This window comes from Harpegnathos saltator, unplaced genomic scaffold, assembly GCF_003227715.2.
Source record: "Harpegnathos saltator strain DR-91 unplaced genomic scaffold, Hsal_v8.6 scaffold101, whole genome shotgun sequence".
In the NCBI taxonomy this organism is placed as follows: domain Eukaryota; kingdom Metazoa; phylum Arthropoda; class Insecta; order Hymenoptera; family Formicidae; genus Harpegnathos; species Harpegnathos saltator.
The window spans coordinates 1,179,542-1,197,363 of record NW_020229875.1 but is presented as its reverse complement, the minus strand read 5'-3'; the positions used below and the strand labels follow the sequence as shown (position 1 = coordinate 1,197,363).

Sequence of the window (17,822 nt, the reverse complement as noted above, 5' to 3'; positions counted from 1 at the left end):
TGATTTAACCTGATATTGCTCCGTTTACGCCACTAGTAACAATTATCGTACAATTATCAGCAATTATTGGAATATGTATTCATTACCGTTAATTATCATTACCTCGTAATAAATACACTGTCTTTATCCGCTACTTCAACTTACCTCGCGAGACTTTTAATTAGAAGTTTCACGGTAAATGCGATCCGATCCAACGTGATCCCGTAGACTGCTTAACGTGATAGTAATTTCGCAGGAACGAAGTTTTGGTCGTGGGCATGAAGGCTACCATGGTCGATGCGGTCTTATAGTCCCGGTTATCGTGAATGGCCGCTAAAAAAAAAGGAAAGAAATCGGGGTCGCAGAATGGCGGTTATCGTTTCCAGAGAACCCGGTCGGTGCAACTGGTTTTGGCTCGGTCATACGGTTAATGAAGGAGGTTACCCTCAGCAAAGGTTAATGGCACAATGGTGGGTCGCGTTTTCATCGTCTTGGTCATTTCAAAGGACCACCTGCCCTTTATAGCTCCGAATTTCTGAAGCATATTGCATGTAATCTCGGACGCGCACGTAGTGATTTATTGACATCGCGCGAGTCAAGTTAGTTAAACAACGTTGCACATTAATTAAAGTCTGAAGCGTGCGCTCATGACGCGCGCATGTACCAGTAAAACAGAAGACAATGTCGAGTCCCCGCAGCCAGGGGTATATCGATCTCAGCGCCCGAAATATTACCAAATAATCCGTTACCACGAAATCCAGACAAGAAGGCCGTTAGTCGCGCGTATTTCGTTTTAGTCTTAGATCGGCAAATTGAATAGTGTCACGGATTTATGGAATATACGGGAGCTCGTGTTATCTGCACTGTCACGACAGAGTCGCTAATGCACAAAGCATCGTTGGATCGAATCAAATTATCGCGGGAAAATGCGTTATATGCGTAGGGATAAGCAGGAACCGCCACTTGTAACGGTTATTGCTAATTACTTGGAATATCAAGCGTATCGAGAGCTCGATTGAGTGGCTCTTCAACCATTGAGCAGCACACGGGAGTCTTGTCGGTACGATGCACCTGTCACGTTCATTGGCCGGTGCGTGTATAACAAGCTACGTACACGCTCGGTACATCCGTGTTCCCTCATTGTTGCAGTCCGGCGAAAATGTTGTCAGCAGTCATTTTTCACGACCGCGCGCAACCGGGAAATTGCTACATCTCGCAGCTTTTGAGTTATGTCCTTTTCTCTACGGTCACCACACGTACAGTCGATTTCCTTCATCTTTTCTGTAAATTACGCTATTAGTTTGAATATCGCGCGTACGCGCGCGAGAACGAGTTGGCGAAAATGCGGAAAAGCGGTTTTCCTCTCGCATTACGGGCATTACGGGGATGTTAAGGATGATATATTTTATGATTTTATTCGTATATGATTCCCTCTGTACAAAGCTCTCGATGGAGAAAATGGAGAAAAATACGAGGTTTTGGGCTAATTATTTTTCTACTATTGTCACTGTGCAATCTCCGATATAAATCGTATTTCTCTTGGTCAGGCGTAGATTCGCGTACTTGGCGTATTTCGCGGTTTTCACCCGATTTCCCGGTTACTTTCGGTTACTCTCGGTCGGCGGGAAAAAGCAGCAGGAGAGAGAAGAGGCGAGAGTGCGGGAGCACTTTGCGACTGCCAATCCATTGAGCCTCAAAAAACATCATCGGGCAGTTTTCGTCAGTCGAACCTCTGTCATTCCTCATCCCGCTTGTCCCGTGACTCAGGACGGGCAGAACGAGCTTTTAACGCGCGTTGTCAATTTACGAGGCGCGACAAATGCGGCTTGCCGTCGGCAGGCGTCGGCCAATGTATCGGTTCGAATCCCGATAGAAAGCTGGCTCGGGCAACGTTGAACAATGGGCAATTTTCCGCGAGCGCGCGCGCGCGCGCGCGGCAAGTTTCGTTCGTCGTTTCTCCGCGACGATTAGGTAGGGAGAGCGCGAGGTGGGGTAATGGCGGGAGGTCCAATCTGCATTTGTAATGACGAACGGTGAAGGTGACACAGTGCCTGACCTCGGTGCAGGGACATTGGCCATCTATTAACCCCTGGGGCCATACGTCCCCTACTGGTTCTCTGTCACGGGGAACCACCCATGGCTACCACCGCTGTCCCTTAAATGATCCTCAACCGACGCCATTCTCCTCGGTCTCGGTCCTCGCGATGGCAACCGCTCGACAGCACCCAGGTCTACCGTGTGCGACCGCGGGAATGTAACTTGTACGATACGTAACTGCCGCGCGCTCCCCTGAAGGTGTGACTGATGAATCACATTGCTGCAATTAATACAAAACGTTTTCTTGCTGATTCTTGCCCCGCGCATTCTTAACGAAAATATTCGCGATTTACCTCAGCCCGGACAATACGACGACGATATATATTATCCTGTAGCGACGGGATTTCGTTACAGTCGAATTCGGGGTCGAATTCGGTATTTTCACGATGTCGCCGCCGTGTTTCTCGCGCCGCGGACAATGGTGGGCAAAAATTCGGTCGTTGGTTTCGCGAGGAAAGCCGTCCGTTGCCATCGCGAGATTTCGCCGCTAATCTCCGGGATTAACTTAGTGCCCAATTGGAAACCGCCGTAATCCAGTCTGCATCACCGAATTTAATTCCCTTAACGAGGTCTTGCCACTCGAGCATTTCGATGCTTTGGCTTTGGAGAGCCATATCAATTAATTATTATTCTTGTGGTTAGACTGAGTTTCCACGGGCTGACCGCTTATACGTGTGGTGAGCTTTGCCTATTCCCTTTATCATCTCTATGTTATGTTACAATTTCGGAGGGAACCTAATCAGTTACGTGCGAGTTGCGCGTTCCTCACGGTCGAGGTGGTGGAATCGGCGGAATTAATTTTTTCACCTATACGCTTCGATGAGTTATCGAGACCGACCATACGCGCGTGTGTGCGTGCATATGTTAAACTTGCATGTGTTCTACTTTCGCCGAATGTACACCGCGATATAATGCTCGTTGCCCTAATTATTTTGCAACAAAGACTCGAGCACGTTCGAGAGCGTCGACAAAAATATGACAAAATCAATCAGTGGAGAAACAATTAATTAGAGATTGCTGATTACTTGCTTGTCCGTTGTAATTCGATTCACCACAGGTACTTATTATTAATGCTAATTGGGAGATGCTTGTTATACACCTTTTTTCCGGGATATCCCGGTAATTGGATACAACATACGCGCGCACACACACACAGTATCGCGAATGGTTAAATAGAACCGTATCATATATGACCTTTGGTCTTTTGGCAGGCACTGTTAAACCGGTTCTTGTTTAATCCGACATTTGTCTCTCTCCGCTTGTTTTTATAATACTCGTGGATTTCGCGAAAATTTCATTAGACACATTAAACAGAGGACAGGACGCAGCACACACATGCGATCGTATCGGACCGCGGCTTTAGACGCCGCACGGCTGGAAGATTGATGTATGTTCGTCAACTTTGTTCATTTTCAGCCTCATCCATTTCATAACTGTGTTAACTGCGGCAGACTAAACTATCGATCACACCGTACAAACGTTCCATCCAAACGTCGTTCGCGGATATCTTTTATAATAAATCTTGATTTTGCCGAGCGCTGCGCAGACCGCAGATCGCGTCAGATTTCGTCGCGGGTGCTTTCGAGGAAAGAGGAGAAACGACGCTCTCGGGTGGATGAGACCATAATAATCGCACATGTTCCGCGACGGAATTCTTGTCGCTCTTGAACTTGAAGAAACCGAAACGGTTCGTTCGCGAGTGAACCGTGCGCGCGTACTTATCAGCAATTAAACATCGGATTGCGAAAGATTTTTCACGCGAGTGTGCTGTCGCGCTTCGTCGAAGCGAAGGATCATCAGCTGGTGCACCACTTGCCCGGCGCCAGCATCGCTCGGAGTAAATATTTGACGAGTAACTCTAGTATCACGGCTATACCGGCTCCTGATGAGCGATGCGCATCACTGCCGCGGGCCTCGGCCTCGTTCCGCCTCAAACGTCCTCGCGTGCTCCTACGTTACTTTGTGAAATTAAAGGGCTTTACATTTGCGCACACACAGTCGACGCGATTCTCGCGAAAAAACCGGTAAAAAATGGCAGACCTATGCCGCTGCAATTTAATTTTATCTGGCGAGACAGGCGGGCCCGTTTCGGACTCGGCGGCTCGGCGGCGGCGAGTCGCTCGATCGATTACCCGTTTCGCGCTGTTCGTACAAATGCCACGTGAGAATAATTTTTATCTTTCATCTTGCCCACGTGTACAACGTGAAATCTGTGTCCGCTTATTTTCTCTTTGTGTGTATCGTTGGGAGCAGCAGGGTGTATTGAGGTGTCTCTCAGCCGATGAGATGGCGAAGTAAGGGGTGACCTCTCACGAAAAATAGACTCATCGAAAACATTAGTCCTCGAAGACGGGGAAGTTAAAAATTGATTGTTACTCCTCCGAGTGAGGAAACAAGTTTCAACTGGCAAAATTAGCATTCTCAAGTTAGATTTTCCCTCTCTCAAATCACTCCTCGCGTATTCGATTTCGTTACTCTTTTGTTGCACCGCGGGTTCCCTCTTGTGTAACCAGTTAAGAAATTATTTCGCTGAAATCATTAAAAAGGACACGTACAAATGTCACGTTTCCACGGGGTGTTCTACGGAGAAGCGCGGATAGCGGTACAAATGACAAGACACCTGTATTTAATTAGCGCCGCGGAGCTTTGAACCGCCGGTATTGTCCGTTCCGACAGAACGCTAGCAAACTTCAAAGTGCCGGGGCGAACTGTTGTAGGCTGAACGCGCGCGCGCGTGCAAAAAGGGAAAAAAGAGCGGCATGCTCCCCCCCCCCCTCTCTCTCTCTCTCTCTCTCTCTCTCTCTCTCTCTCTCTCTCTCTCTCTCTCTCTCGTGGTCGAGGATAGGTGTCTGAGCATTAAACATTCAGAGTCCGTTTCAATTTGTTGCGTGAAAGCGCGAGTGGACTTTGAAGCGTACAAAGGTTGCGTACCTTACTCGAATATGTTGCGACGTACTGATTGGAAGGATCAAAGCCTGTACGAACGGACGGTATTTAATCATCCGACCGCGGAAGAACGTACTCATCAACGGTCGGCGGACGGTTCTGTTTTACCTCGGCATTAGTAACATTTCTCTCCTTCCCCCACTCCTCCTTCGTCGCAAATCCTAAACGCTTGTCGTCATAGTCGATCATTTCGGAACGTGCCTGAATATTATTCGGCTATTTCATCTTAAGCTGCCCTTCGCACCATTCTACGAGATTAACACAAAATTCAGAGCAAAGAGTCGCGCGCGCGATATCGTTTCGTTCGCTCTCCCGGCGTAAGTTTCTTTGTCCTCGCTTTTGGTCTCGCCGCCTCTGTGCTTCGGTACCGCGACCATCCGGAAAAGGGTATCGACAATGAATTTTACGCACGGCAAAATCGCTCGTCCAAGCCGGCAGATTCGGTACTTGGGTCCGGATGGAAATGAATTCGATTGGAGCGAGCATCTTTCTTTTTCTTTTCTCTCCTCTCTCTCTCTCTCTCTCTCTCTCTCTCTCTCTCTCTCTTCGCCCTGTCTCTCCCACCCCTCCTCCCTGCACTTTTGTTGCGAAAGAGACCTTTCGTCTCTCGGTTGGAGGCTTCTCTTTTTACGAGGCGTAAAATACCGTCCACTGGTCGTTGGCTAGCGCAGTCGTAAATTGGTTACCGACCTTGCCTGCTTGGAGAATCGAAGCTTTCCGATGCTGTCTGTGGATTCCAACGGACACGTAAACGTTATCTCATTGTCGCTCCGCGTCCTATCGATCCGCCGCCGCCGCCGGTAGCTTCCTTTTATTGCCGTGCGAAAAGTAAAAGCTGGTATCTTAAACGGATCGCGCGAAATTGTCGCGCTGAGTGGCGATCGAGTGAATTAAGAAGGGCCTCGGAATTCGAGCAATTTAGGGTTTCGGCCGATTTCGGGTTACCTAACCTAACCCTCTTATTTCACGCACCGGGAAATATCACCGGACTGCGTGTCGCAATTCGCACATCTCGCGATCTCGGGTAGGAACTTCGGGAGGAAGTCCGCGCACGCATAGTCTCGTATTGGATTTTTTCGAGTCTCACCTCCTTGTCACGCGTTTGTGATCACGCGTAAGGCGAGAAGCAAATTAGAGCGCGGAAGGGGGGAGTAAAGATTAAAGTAACGTCGCGGTAGTTGAGTGAGGAATATTGAAGGTGACTCGATCGAACTCGAGCGATTCGGCTTGGAGTTTCTCGCCCGCCGGGGATGGATGCAGGTAGACGCGTAAAAATAGCGAAGGCTTTGCGCTCTTGATCAGGCATTATATTTCCAGCGATTAATTATCTTGCGGCGATATGTCAAACCCCTTCGCCCATTGCTCTTCGTGCACCCTCGGCGTCGGTCGCTCGCGGTCGGTCAAGTTCGCTCCAGTCCGCACGCGCCGAAAGGGCGGTGGGGCTTGCGAGCTTTCAAGCGCAGAGCTTCCGCTCACTCGTCGTTTTGCATCAGTCGCGGACACTTTGCGCTTTCGCGGTAGTGGGTGTACCTTCCGAGCGCGTACGCGTACGTGTCGCTGGTGATGGTCGTGCGTCCTTCTTCCGGTTCGTGTGCGAGCGACTGATCGATGCGTGGCGGACGCGAGATCGACGACGCGCCGCCGGTCGTTGCGCACGATCGATCGATCAGGATCATCGCGAGGATGCTGCTGGCGGAACTTTTTCGGAGCGGCCATCGATCGCCCTGCTCGTAGCTTCATCCCGCTGAGATCTCGCCGGGAGCGAGAGAGCGGCGAAGCGTTTTTCGGCTTCGGGTCCGTTGGATTATCCTGGCCGGAGTGCCCTTCAGCGATATGGGATAGTAGTGGAGGACGACGCGCGGCAGTGCTTTGGTTGATTGGGATTTCGTGTAAACGTTACGGGAGGGAGAGACACGGAGTGAGGGCTCGGATTCTTTGCGTTTTACCATTTCATGCGCCTAGGTTTAACAGTCGGGGAAACATTCGTCGACGACGACCCGACGACGACGACGACGGGACGCTTTGATCCTACGTGGTTGATGCCTCGTTACGGATTAATCGTGTGGGATTAGAGGTCGTTGCTTCGAGGGCAACGGCACGGCGCGGCGCGGCGGCGGCACGGCGGATTCTGTACACGCGATATATGCGAAATCGATAAAGAATCAATTCTTCATAGGGATCTCTCTCTCATCCCTCCCCTGCCCCGGTCTTTCTTTTTACATGCTAGCGTGGATTTTACGGCCCGCACAGTGGCATTGTTCCGGAGAGAGATATCTCATTAAATAATTTGCTGTTTGCGCGGCGCGCTAATTTCGGCTTTATTCTATTCAGGCGCGTTTTCAAGCGCTTCTCCGGTAATTCCAATTACTAGTGCATTCGAATTAAGTTTGCTTTAATTTGTCGACTGCTTTGAATTACTCGGCACATTAGTTAACACTAAATGCATATTGATAACGATCGGTGCGTATGTAACGCTATTAATGAAAATAATCACGGTGCGCGGTTACGTGCTGTTCCGTAAAAAGATTGTGAAAGGTTTGAATTGACGCGGATAAGCGAATAATTAATTAATACGCTGAGTGGGAACATTGTCGTACGGGTTATCATTGAAAATAGTGAATATGCACGAAAGATACTTGAAACTCTCGTAAAATAATATAATCAGCGGTCTTCATTTCCCGGTACATTTCGAGGGGGTTTCTATCATTTTTAATAAAATACATAAAAATTTCGTCATGCCGAATGAGCGTGAATAGAAGAATGATCGAAGACAAAACGAAACATTTCTCTTTTCAACGGGAATATTTTGTTCTCGGCCATTCAGAGTCATTTCATTTCAAAGGGAAAATACAATCCTTCTCCTTTTCGCATGAATTTGTACTGCTCTTCTGCTCCTATGCGGAAGTCCAAAATACTATTTTAAAATTCCCACCGCGCTGCGCCCCCTAATCTGAAAATATAATTCATCGCGTAATTCATCATCGAAACAAGGTCAGAATGCATTTCGCGAGTATGCAGATTAATGACGACTTCCGAGAGAGAGAGAGAGAGAGAGAGGAACATTCCCGTTACGACGACATGAAATAGTAACGCGCGAAACGAGGACGAGCGTGTTTTACTCATCGCGCCGAAAAATCACTTTCAATTTGCCAATTGCGTACTTTTTTCTAATTCGTAATTCGCGGAGCTGGCGGTCAATCTCGTGTTTTTAACGATCGCGCGGGGTCGTACAACATTGCCGAGGGAGAAGGCTGCGATCGCGTCAACGTCAACGTATGTCCATACGTACGTCCGGTGTTTTATGTTGTGTAAACTGTGCGAACGAAACGAGAGAATTTATCCACACGGTAGGATGAAACGCGTGTTCATTAGAGCGTGTTCCGTTATGAAAATAGGAGGAAAGATCGCGCCCGTGCCGTGTCCGGCACCCGTTTCGCACGCACGATTTCACCTCTGCGTGTGTGTGGTAGGCGTGCGAGCGAGACGCGAGGCGCGAGCACGGTCTACACGGCAATTGAATTTCGCGACGGCTCGATAATTCGCAATTAAACCATCTATTCGACATTGTTGTAGAGTGAATGGGCTCGCGCGTATGCACGAAATAGGCCGCGACCGATAGCCAATAAAAAGCGCTTCCGTTTATAGGTAGCTGGAAACTCGCGGCGATTGTGCAATACTTGATTGTGTTGGATGGTAATATTACAGCCGGTAATCTAGCCCGTAATAACGCGTACGCTCTACGCCTTTGTGCTCGCCCGAGGTGTTTCAATATCGTGTCTTGATTTAAGAATTTCGAGGCTGCACTGTGTGCGCGCGCGCTGCTCTCGACGCTCCGTGTGTCCCCCGAGCCCTTGTTTTTATCCCTCACGAAACGAACGCGCGCGCGATCTATCACCGCCGCGCGAACGGAGATCTAGCGAACGTAACGAGTCTTAATTGCAGCGACGTACATTACACACCGGTATTGATTAATGTCTCGCCCGATATCGCGCAGCTCCCGGGCTCGCACTTTGGACCGCACGCAACAAGGATAGCGGATCGATTGTTAGGTGTTTTTAATGTTGGATTCGGCTCTCGCTTCGGCGAGAGTTACTGTATATTTTACGCGCGTATTTATTTACGCAGGCTGGTTACATCGACGCCATTTGTCAGGGACATTGAAAAGTATGCGCCCCCGAGGCCGACGACGCCGCGACCCACCTGTGTGTCCCGATTCGTGCGCGCGCGGTCATCGCGCGGTATAAAATGTCGACTGAATTGTGGTGATGTGCTGCGGGGATGAACGTGATGATAAGTCGCGCCGAAGAGACAGCGTGTCAGTGACAGAGCCGGTGTTAGTGCGGAGTGCATAGCGGCGAGCGGCTACATTTGCATCCCATCTCGCTGCCTAGGCATTGTTAATCCGAAAACGCGTCGTCTTTTCGGACTTGGTGGTAGTTCCGAGACAGTGTTAGCAAGTACGAAGTGTGTCTGCAACTTCCGCGCGACTGCCTTACCCTCCTCGGCTTCGGAAATTGGTGAGTTGCGTGCTTGCATAATTGATGCGCGCGTAAAGCGCCGCGCGGGCTCGGCTCCGCCGACTCTTTCGATTTATTTTTAACGTCCGCAGTTCGTAATTCGATCGATCGCCCGTGGCAGCCGCGGCCACGTCGTGAGATATTGATTTCACAATACGACGGCGGATTCCGCGAGGACCGTCTTGAAATGTCGCGAATGGTCCTCCTGCCGCTGTGCTCGACAGAAAGTAACTCTCTCACACACACACACACACACACACACACACACACACACATATATATATATATATCAGCGAGTGACGCGACATATATTTTCGGCGCAATCATGTTAGAAAGAGATAATTTATGAGCTCGCCTGTAAGAGGATCGTTCCTCGCGCGTAGAAATACCTTATGGTACCCATGTGACGCTCCTTAAACATAAAACATAAAGGACCTCGCGCGGAGAATGTAACGATATTAGACGTAAAAAGGCATCAAATACATTTTCATACTCTGGTCGCGCTTCCTCATCAGCGCAGTTCTCATTCTCGTTGTGTACGATGTTTGTATGAATTGTCGGTCGCGTTTTGCGCCTTAAAGATAACAAAGAGCAAACGCGTATCTCGGGTGAAGCAGGATAAACGTTCGTTTCAGTTTTCAAAGACTTCGGATTCGTCAGTGCTGTCAAAGTCGTTGGAAATTTTGGGACCAATTTGGTCCTTTACTAAAATACAAGTTAGCCAAGGTGATTACCATATAAAACACGTTACTTGGGAAACGTCAAAAAATCCCGAGTTTTGTCCCGAATAGAAAACTGAGAAAATTCACATCGATTCTTTTTCTTTCTTTCCCAAAAAGTATATTCCGTAGTATATTCTTGTAATAATAAATACCAAGTTTTTTCTGTCGAGAGAGGGTGGAATTCCATTTCAATCAACATGCGCGAGTTTTTTCTCTCTGTTGCGTCTATCGTCACATAACATAGATTGCTTTTTATAAGTTATGTATGTGTGCGCGTGTTTGTCTTTACGTATTTTGTCATCGAAATACAGCGGCGCGTAATGGAAGCGAGAGCCGAGGCGAGGCGAATGGCCGTTGAAAAATAAACTAAAGTAAATAGTAATAGAAGGGAAAGCGTCATACACGAGTACAAAATCAAGCTTGATGGTAACCGATCCCAATACCGTTGATATACGATGTGGCGAAGCAGAATCTAAAAAAAGATCGATGGCCGGTGCGTCGGTGCCAATTTTAAAAAATGCGTTCGTTTGCATCCAATGCAATGCGGTATATGCGCGAGCACGGCGGGCGAGGGGGAAACGCCCCCCCCCCGTCCGGGAGAGACTTCATTGCTCCGCGTGCATTTACGAAAGAGATGTATTGAGAATTCAGAGTTCCTTTCGTTCACCATTTATCGACGCTACTGTTTCAAAGTCTCTCCACATCCGGGCGAGGGTGGAGAGTCTCGAGTGCGTGCACGCCACCCGTTGTCCAGCAGTCGTTGCGCAGAATACGCGATTAACCGAATTACTCGGCGCGAGCGATAGCGGGCGTCAAAGGATGCGCGGGAGTAGACGCCGTAATTCGAAGCGTGATTCAAGGAGAAGAAAAAGTTCACACGAGCTCGCTACGTGCCAAGACTATTCCGAAAGAGTTACCGGCGACGCTAATATCAGTGGTACGAAGCCCCCACAACCGTCGCGGTATTTCGACCTCGAAGCTGCTACTGCCGCTGCCGCTGCAGTCGCGTACTGGAAGCTATCCAACGGATATACCTTACGCGCTACCCATCCCCGTTTCCTCAAAACCGGGCGATGTTAAAGAGGCCTAGATTCGGCTCGGGGGCGGATATTTACAAAGCCGCGTTAAACGCGCGCGCGGTCACGAACTCTCTCGCGTCGAACATTTATTTATTATGTAGATTATGTAGATATTGATGAAAAATTGCAAATGACACGAGTCGGGCGCGGGATCGAGAAAGTCTTTGTCGCATTGGCAGATTCGGCTGCGCGAAGCGATTACAAAACGGTCATCGAAGTATATCATCCCAGCAATTTTTCAAAAGGCGCGTCGCGTTCGTCGCGAACACGTGGGGGGTATCTCACAATGGCGTGTACACGGGGGAAGGGGGGGTTCGTCGTAATGTCGATAACGTTTAAACGCGAGCCATTGCTCGACGGCATTACACGAATGTGCATGCGAAGTACGCAGTAATAGCTGTCCCGCGCCTTTCCGACGGGCGAGAGTGAGAGAGAGAGAGAGAGAGAGAGAGAGAGAGAGAGAGAGAGAGAGAGAGAGAGAGAGAGGACGGAAGCCCCTTGATTTAATTTTACTGAATTCTCTTGCGCCCCACGTGGACAGGACCACAAGAGAGGGCACTGAAATTCTCCAGTGACACCGGGCCAATTTCCAGAAGGGTTCGCCGAGTGGACGACAAACATGCGCTTTTGAATTTCCTCGCCGTTCTGTACGACGTGGAATGGCATCGGCGGGCGGGCAGCTCCGCGAAGTGCTTTACTCTTCAGATTTGAGCTTGCCGAATATAGCCTTGGCATCGTTCTCTCAGCTGTGCTTTAATCTCGATTATCGGGCGATTCCTGAATCGCAGGTCCGTTAGAATGAGTACGATTCTCGAGCTGCTTTTCCTGAGCGGCAAGTGCCTCGTGCCGCCGCGGTGTTTGCTTTATAAATCGCACCTCGCAATGATTTAGTGTTAATTGAAAGCGTGCGCAATCTCTCTCTATCGAGACTGGGGGGACTCGTTACTTTTCTTAGAGAGGTCGCGGAATTGGGAGAGTCACAGGGACGATGCAGAATCATTGAATAAAAATGTCCGGCCAGGCGTATGGCTTTTTTCGCAAAGCTGACGAATAATTGAGATATATTTTCAGTCTGCGTAGCAATTAAAAGATCTATCCGTCATGCGGGCTTTAATTTAAACGGCGCCGCGCGATATTCTCTCCGCGAAGCAATTATGCGATGCGAATATGAGGAACGATTCGCCCCGGAATTTTGTTCGTAAATCTTAATTCGCTCGAAAATGGAAATGTAATTCGCGTCGCGTTTGGATTTCAACTATACGTGTAAATGGTGTACGCATATATATGCATATATATATACATATATATATATGTAGCATACATACATTCGAATCGGTCGTATAAACTTTGTTTATTACCGCGCGCGCGGGAAATGCGCGAGCCGCGCCGAGATATCGAGTGTCAACGACTTGGACGACAGGTATTTCGGAAACAATTATGAAACGCCATAAATATCAATTCAACGACACGCGCACGTGCGGCGCGCTCGAGCTCACCGGCGGGCGGTGACTCGGGGTGAGCCGTTCTCGGCGCGATAGTGAATCAGCCAGATTTCTCGACGAGTTCGCGGGAGCTCGCGCACACACATACACACACACACACACACATACACGCACACGTGTCGCCGCGTCCCCTCACGTACGTAAACCACAGACGGGCGAAAATGCCGTGATAGCGTAAGAACGTCCGCGCGACGCGGGGAACAGTGAGACTTTTAATATAACATACCAGACGTTCCGAGTGCCTCCTCGGCCCTAAAGTTGAGCACTGATCCCGAGAGGAGAAAAGAGAAAATATATCGGTGCCGCGTCTCGGCCATCGTCGTTCCCGTAGCTTCGTCGCATCGTGTACCGTCTTTCTGTATCATCGTCGTATCATCGTCGTTGATCGCGCGTCCGGCTAAAATATTTTCACCGCGAAGTCGCGAGTCATGCTTATTTCGCCGGTTTCCGCCGCTCGGCCGTTCGAGCTTTTGTTGCGGATATTATTGCCGCTCGGTGTGCGTGTCGCATGCGAGACCGATATTAGCTTATAGAAAAACCGAAAGACTCAGAGGAGGACAGGACGCGGGGGAAAGCCCCGGTGTTCGAGTTATTGCCGACGAGAAGCGCGCTCGCGCGGTGTGCGTGCATCCGCGCGTCAGAATACGAGTACAACTGCGTTCCCTCCCCGATAATAACGACGGCAATGGGCTTCGGAGGGTAATATCCATCTGCATATAACTGCGACAAGCGAAACAATCCCGCGCCCGTTGGGGCTTAAATATTAAAGCGATATTTTATTCAGTTCAATCCAACGTGCGCGCACGCGTGGGCCTGCCCATATCTTGATCCATTTCACTAGTTCTGACACGAGGATGACTCCTGGAGTAAGCCGCCGTAGAACTCCGTAGGACTTTTGAAGGTATGATATCTTCATTCCGCCGTCGCACCCTTAGGGACACGTCCGCACCGCGACCGATCTGAATTACCAATGAGTATTCCGATCACGTTGTCCCGAGCGAGCTGTTCGCGCGGAATAAGAGAGCCTTGCAAAGCCATAGGCTAGGCCGGCACAAGGACAGGGGGAGGGTGCGACGGCCAAAACAAAGAGGGAGAGTAAATGAAGAAAAGCGCGTTGAGGAGAAAGAAGGAGGAGGACGGAAGCGGCGACGCCGGTTGATTCGAGTGATCGCGATCGTGTGTATCTGTTTTTTTTTTTTTTTCTTGTAATCAAGCTTTTTCTTCTACTTTTTTTGCCGATCGAGCAGCACTCAAGCGCACGTATGTGCTCGTGTTCGGAGTTGGAGCAGAGTTGGGGCGGAGGAGAAGCGGGAAGGGACCGTGTAAAATATATTTTGGAAAACTGTTGTTTGTCAGAGTAGCACTCACCGTGACCATAACTTTCGGATAATGGCTGACGGCCATTAAAAAAAAAAAAATTACGGTTGGTACCTGTGATATTCTGTTTGATCTCGTATGTCGGATGTTCGCCGATGGGACATGAATGGGACACGCAAATCCGCGTCTGACGAAATTTTGCAAAGCGCCTGCCACGTGGGAGCGCGCCTTTCTGATCGCCGTCGCGTTCGCCATCGCGTTCGCCATCGTTACGTATATCGGATCTAGGTGTATTTTCCGCGGGATATCCATCCCGCCTTCGGGGGTTGACGCGTATGAATTACCCGATTTTTGACGGTTGCTGGGGTGCTTGGCGGCGCGAGGGGCGCGGAGAAATTCTCGTGACGGCTTTTCCTCATCGCGCCCTTATTTCAGCCATCTTTGCGTCGGGGTGCACGCACCTGCTTGCCTATCGCGATATTCCTCTCCGTCTCGTCGTCTCCCCCCGTTCTCCTTGGCTCGCCTTAGTTGCTCGCGGAAGTCTACTCCTCGCGGATAAAAATCAATGGCGCATTTTCGCGCACCTCCGCACACGAGGCACGTCGGCATATATAGGAGGCACTTTCCCCACGAAACACCTCGAACTCGTGGAATCCCATAAGGCGCTTAACTTGCCGACTTTCATCGCTATTCCATGGCGAGGCATCACTTTCTGCTGCCTGATCCTCCCGCCTCCAGCTCGTCCTCGTTTCCGCCTATCGTCGAGAATCGTCTATCGCTGGTAACGTCCGCCCGAAGATTTCGCGCTTCGTCTTCGCACGTGCCCGAAGTTGGTGATGTTTAGGAAATCGATTCTTTCAGGCCGACTTTTTTTTTTTTCGCTTTTCAGTACGTTGATTCTTGATAGTTATTTCAACAATTTCAGGTTGGTGCAAATCTCGATAGTCTCCTAAAAAATCTCCCACCACCAGACCTGAAGCTCTTTGACGCTGCTTGCTCGAGGTTGAATCTGCTCGGCTTTACGGTATTTCCGGCGATGTATGTTATCTTGTCGCTTGTTAGCGGCAGCGACACAATGCCAGCGACGCGTCTGATGGGCTGCGTTTTTAACGCACGGGTAGCAAAAGTAAATTGCTACTTTTGAGCTGTCGCGCTCGTTGTGTTGTTACGTTACTCGCGCCGGCGCGGCGTAACAACGGCGTCAACGAGCTGCGCAAATTTGCATTGCTCTATATTTTTATCATATTTTTCATTCTTGCGCACATATCGGCGTCGCGAGCGTGCTTATTTACGCGCGCGCACTGCCCCGGTATTAAATTACTCCTATCCGCCTTTGTGTCCTACGGCGAAATTTTTTCGCGCGCGTCCCCGACCGCTTTTACGTTGCCTTACGCTCCGCGAATTTGCAGCGGAAGTGTGATTCTTTTTTATTCTTGTTCTTCTCTCTCTTGCTCGCTCCCTTTTCCGCCGCTGCCTCTCTCTCTCTCTCTCTCTCTCTCTCTCTCTCTCTCTTCTTTTTACGTCCGAAAAGGTTGCTCAGGATGCGGAGGCTTCAATTAAATTCCTGGAAGTTCTCAAGTCCACCGCGTGGTCGCGACGCGCGCCGTCGGGGTGGACGGCCGGCGGCAAATTTAATTAAAAAAGTGCAAGCGCGCAATTTTTTTAAACTTTCCGCCGACGAGCGGCGCGTCGCCGAGACAGAGAGGGAGGGGGGTGTGTATTTGTTCGCACTCGTTAAATGATTCTTCGTCCGAAAGACGGACGTTCGCATTTGTCCGCCCGCCCGCCCGCCCACCCGCCCGCTCGTCCGTCCGTCCGCGTTGATTCGCGTTTTCCTCCTCCGCTTTTCCCGGCCCCGTCGTGCTTATATTGCGATCCTGCGACTCGAAAACTCGCACCGGAGATTTAGTTCCGCGGATCAGGATCTCGGTAGTAGTTTCTTCCGTAGTGATTCATTACCGCTTCTTAACTTTAGCGCGGCAGCTAACTCACGGAATCGCGTTATCATGTGGCGAGAGAACCAGTCTCTTCCTCCCCTTTATCTATCGTCCTGTTTCTTTTTTCTTCCCCCTTAGCGCGATCCCAAATAGACGGCGCGCGTTTGTCCCCCGCGCGTCATGCTGACAACAGGTCGCGCCTCCTCAGACAGTTTGATACTTCATGTCAGCGTGTCTGCATTGTCCAACCCGCCAGCCGCACACACGAGGGCAGACTCTGAATCGCGCTCTGTCTTTCCCCACTTATTTTTCCGCACGACTCAACCGCGCTCTCTGATTGCTGATGTTAATAAGCTACGCGTATCATTCCGCGAAATTAAACTCTCTCTCGGTAGAAGCCGCGCCTCGATCGAATTACATTAAACACGCCGGCACCGCGACTCTACGCGTTCGCGCGCGCGTGCCTTCATTTTACATTCGTAAACCGACGAAGAAAGGAGAACGCTTCAGATTCGCGGCGCGTCGAGCTCAGGAAAATTGAGTATGCTTTCGAATTCTAAGAGATGAAATCGAATTTCTGATACAGCCCGGGTCTCTTCAGCGCGTCTGCCGGGTGCGGGAGCGGGAAGCGGCTTTTTTAAAATTCAACGCGTTATTAAGCGCAAATAGAATTCCTTTCGGATTACATTCGCGGTACGGTGCGATAGCCGCCGCCTGTTACGGTAATTGTAAGCGTGAGCCGTATCATGTTTGCACAAGTGTTCCGGCTCCGTTATTAATCTCAGCCGATGAATCCTCCCCGGCTGTCATTAATTATCCCTTCTTACGTACGCTCGCGCATAATATAAGAGACCCCGTTCTTCTTTTTTCTCGCATATGTCAGATTACCGGAGCTGCGTTGTTGCTTCTACGCGTCATGTACTCTTGTGAAATAGCGGCGTAAGCTCGGCTTTGTCATCAGATCTCAACGTACGCGGCGCAAGGATTCAGTAATCTTCCTCTTGGAAAGTGTAATATATAAACATACACACATGCGTCTCGCGGGTTTGCGCGAAAATAAATGTCTTACACAACGTGTGTCGTCGGAACGCGCATGCAGCGCGGTCGGTCGCGAGGCGCGTCTTGCGATTACGGAATCCTCCGTCGGTTTTGCAAGACAGCGCGCGACGATAGCATTGTCTCGCGCTTAAACTTATCCTCGTGGCGCGCGCGAGTTGTCGCGAACTGTTATTTATTTAGCCGCGCGCGCGCGCGCGCGGGTCCGGTCCTCGGGGAATATTATTAAAGTCGCCGTTCGTGTTTGACTTGGAACGGCCACGGCGTATCGTCGAGGCGGATTGAAGAGCTCAGCCGCGGAAACTTTATTTGTATGCCGGATGCATTTCGGAAACGCGACGCGACACGCAATACCGCCGAATGAGTGCGCAACAAACTCCATACGGATTGGCAACTGGGTTAGGTACACTCATGTAGTAACGACCCGCAGCTACGATTGCGTTCGTGCGTATTATATGCGTCATACGTTTGCTTTAAGTTTGTTACCGCTCGTATATACGCGTTACGTGTGCCTGCTGCATCGGTCGTATCCGCGCGCGCGCGCGCACGCGCGCGCGCGGATGCGTTAGCGCGCGCGGGGACGCCGTTCAATATTGACAGTCGTATCGCCAGCGAAGCGCAGGCTCATTAGAAGTTTGTAATGGTGAGGATTTAGCCGAGTCGCGCGCGA

At 50.0% G+C, this 17,822-nt stretch overlaps 1 protein-coding gene across 8 annotated transcripts in view; it reads left to right on the top strand.

Moving 5' to 3' along the window:
* Positions 1-17,822, top strand: part of LOC105182426 (TWiK family of potassium channels protein 18) — a 297,075-nt gene that overhangs the window by 64,520 nt on the left and 214,733 nt on the right. For 3 of the 8 annotated variants that reach the window (XM_025298444.1, XM_025298442.1, XM_025298451.1), the window contains exon 1: positions 6,465-9,539. The exons of 1 other annotated variant lie outside the window; for it this stretch is intronic. The gene's annotated coding sequence lies outside the window, so the exon portion shown is untranslated. Of the gene's footprint in view, positions 1-6,464; positions 9,540-17,822 lie in introns of those variants that run through there. 4 more of the 8 variants (XM_025298469.1, XM_025298468.1, XM_025298458.1 and 1 more) reach the window with 4 other exon arrangements.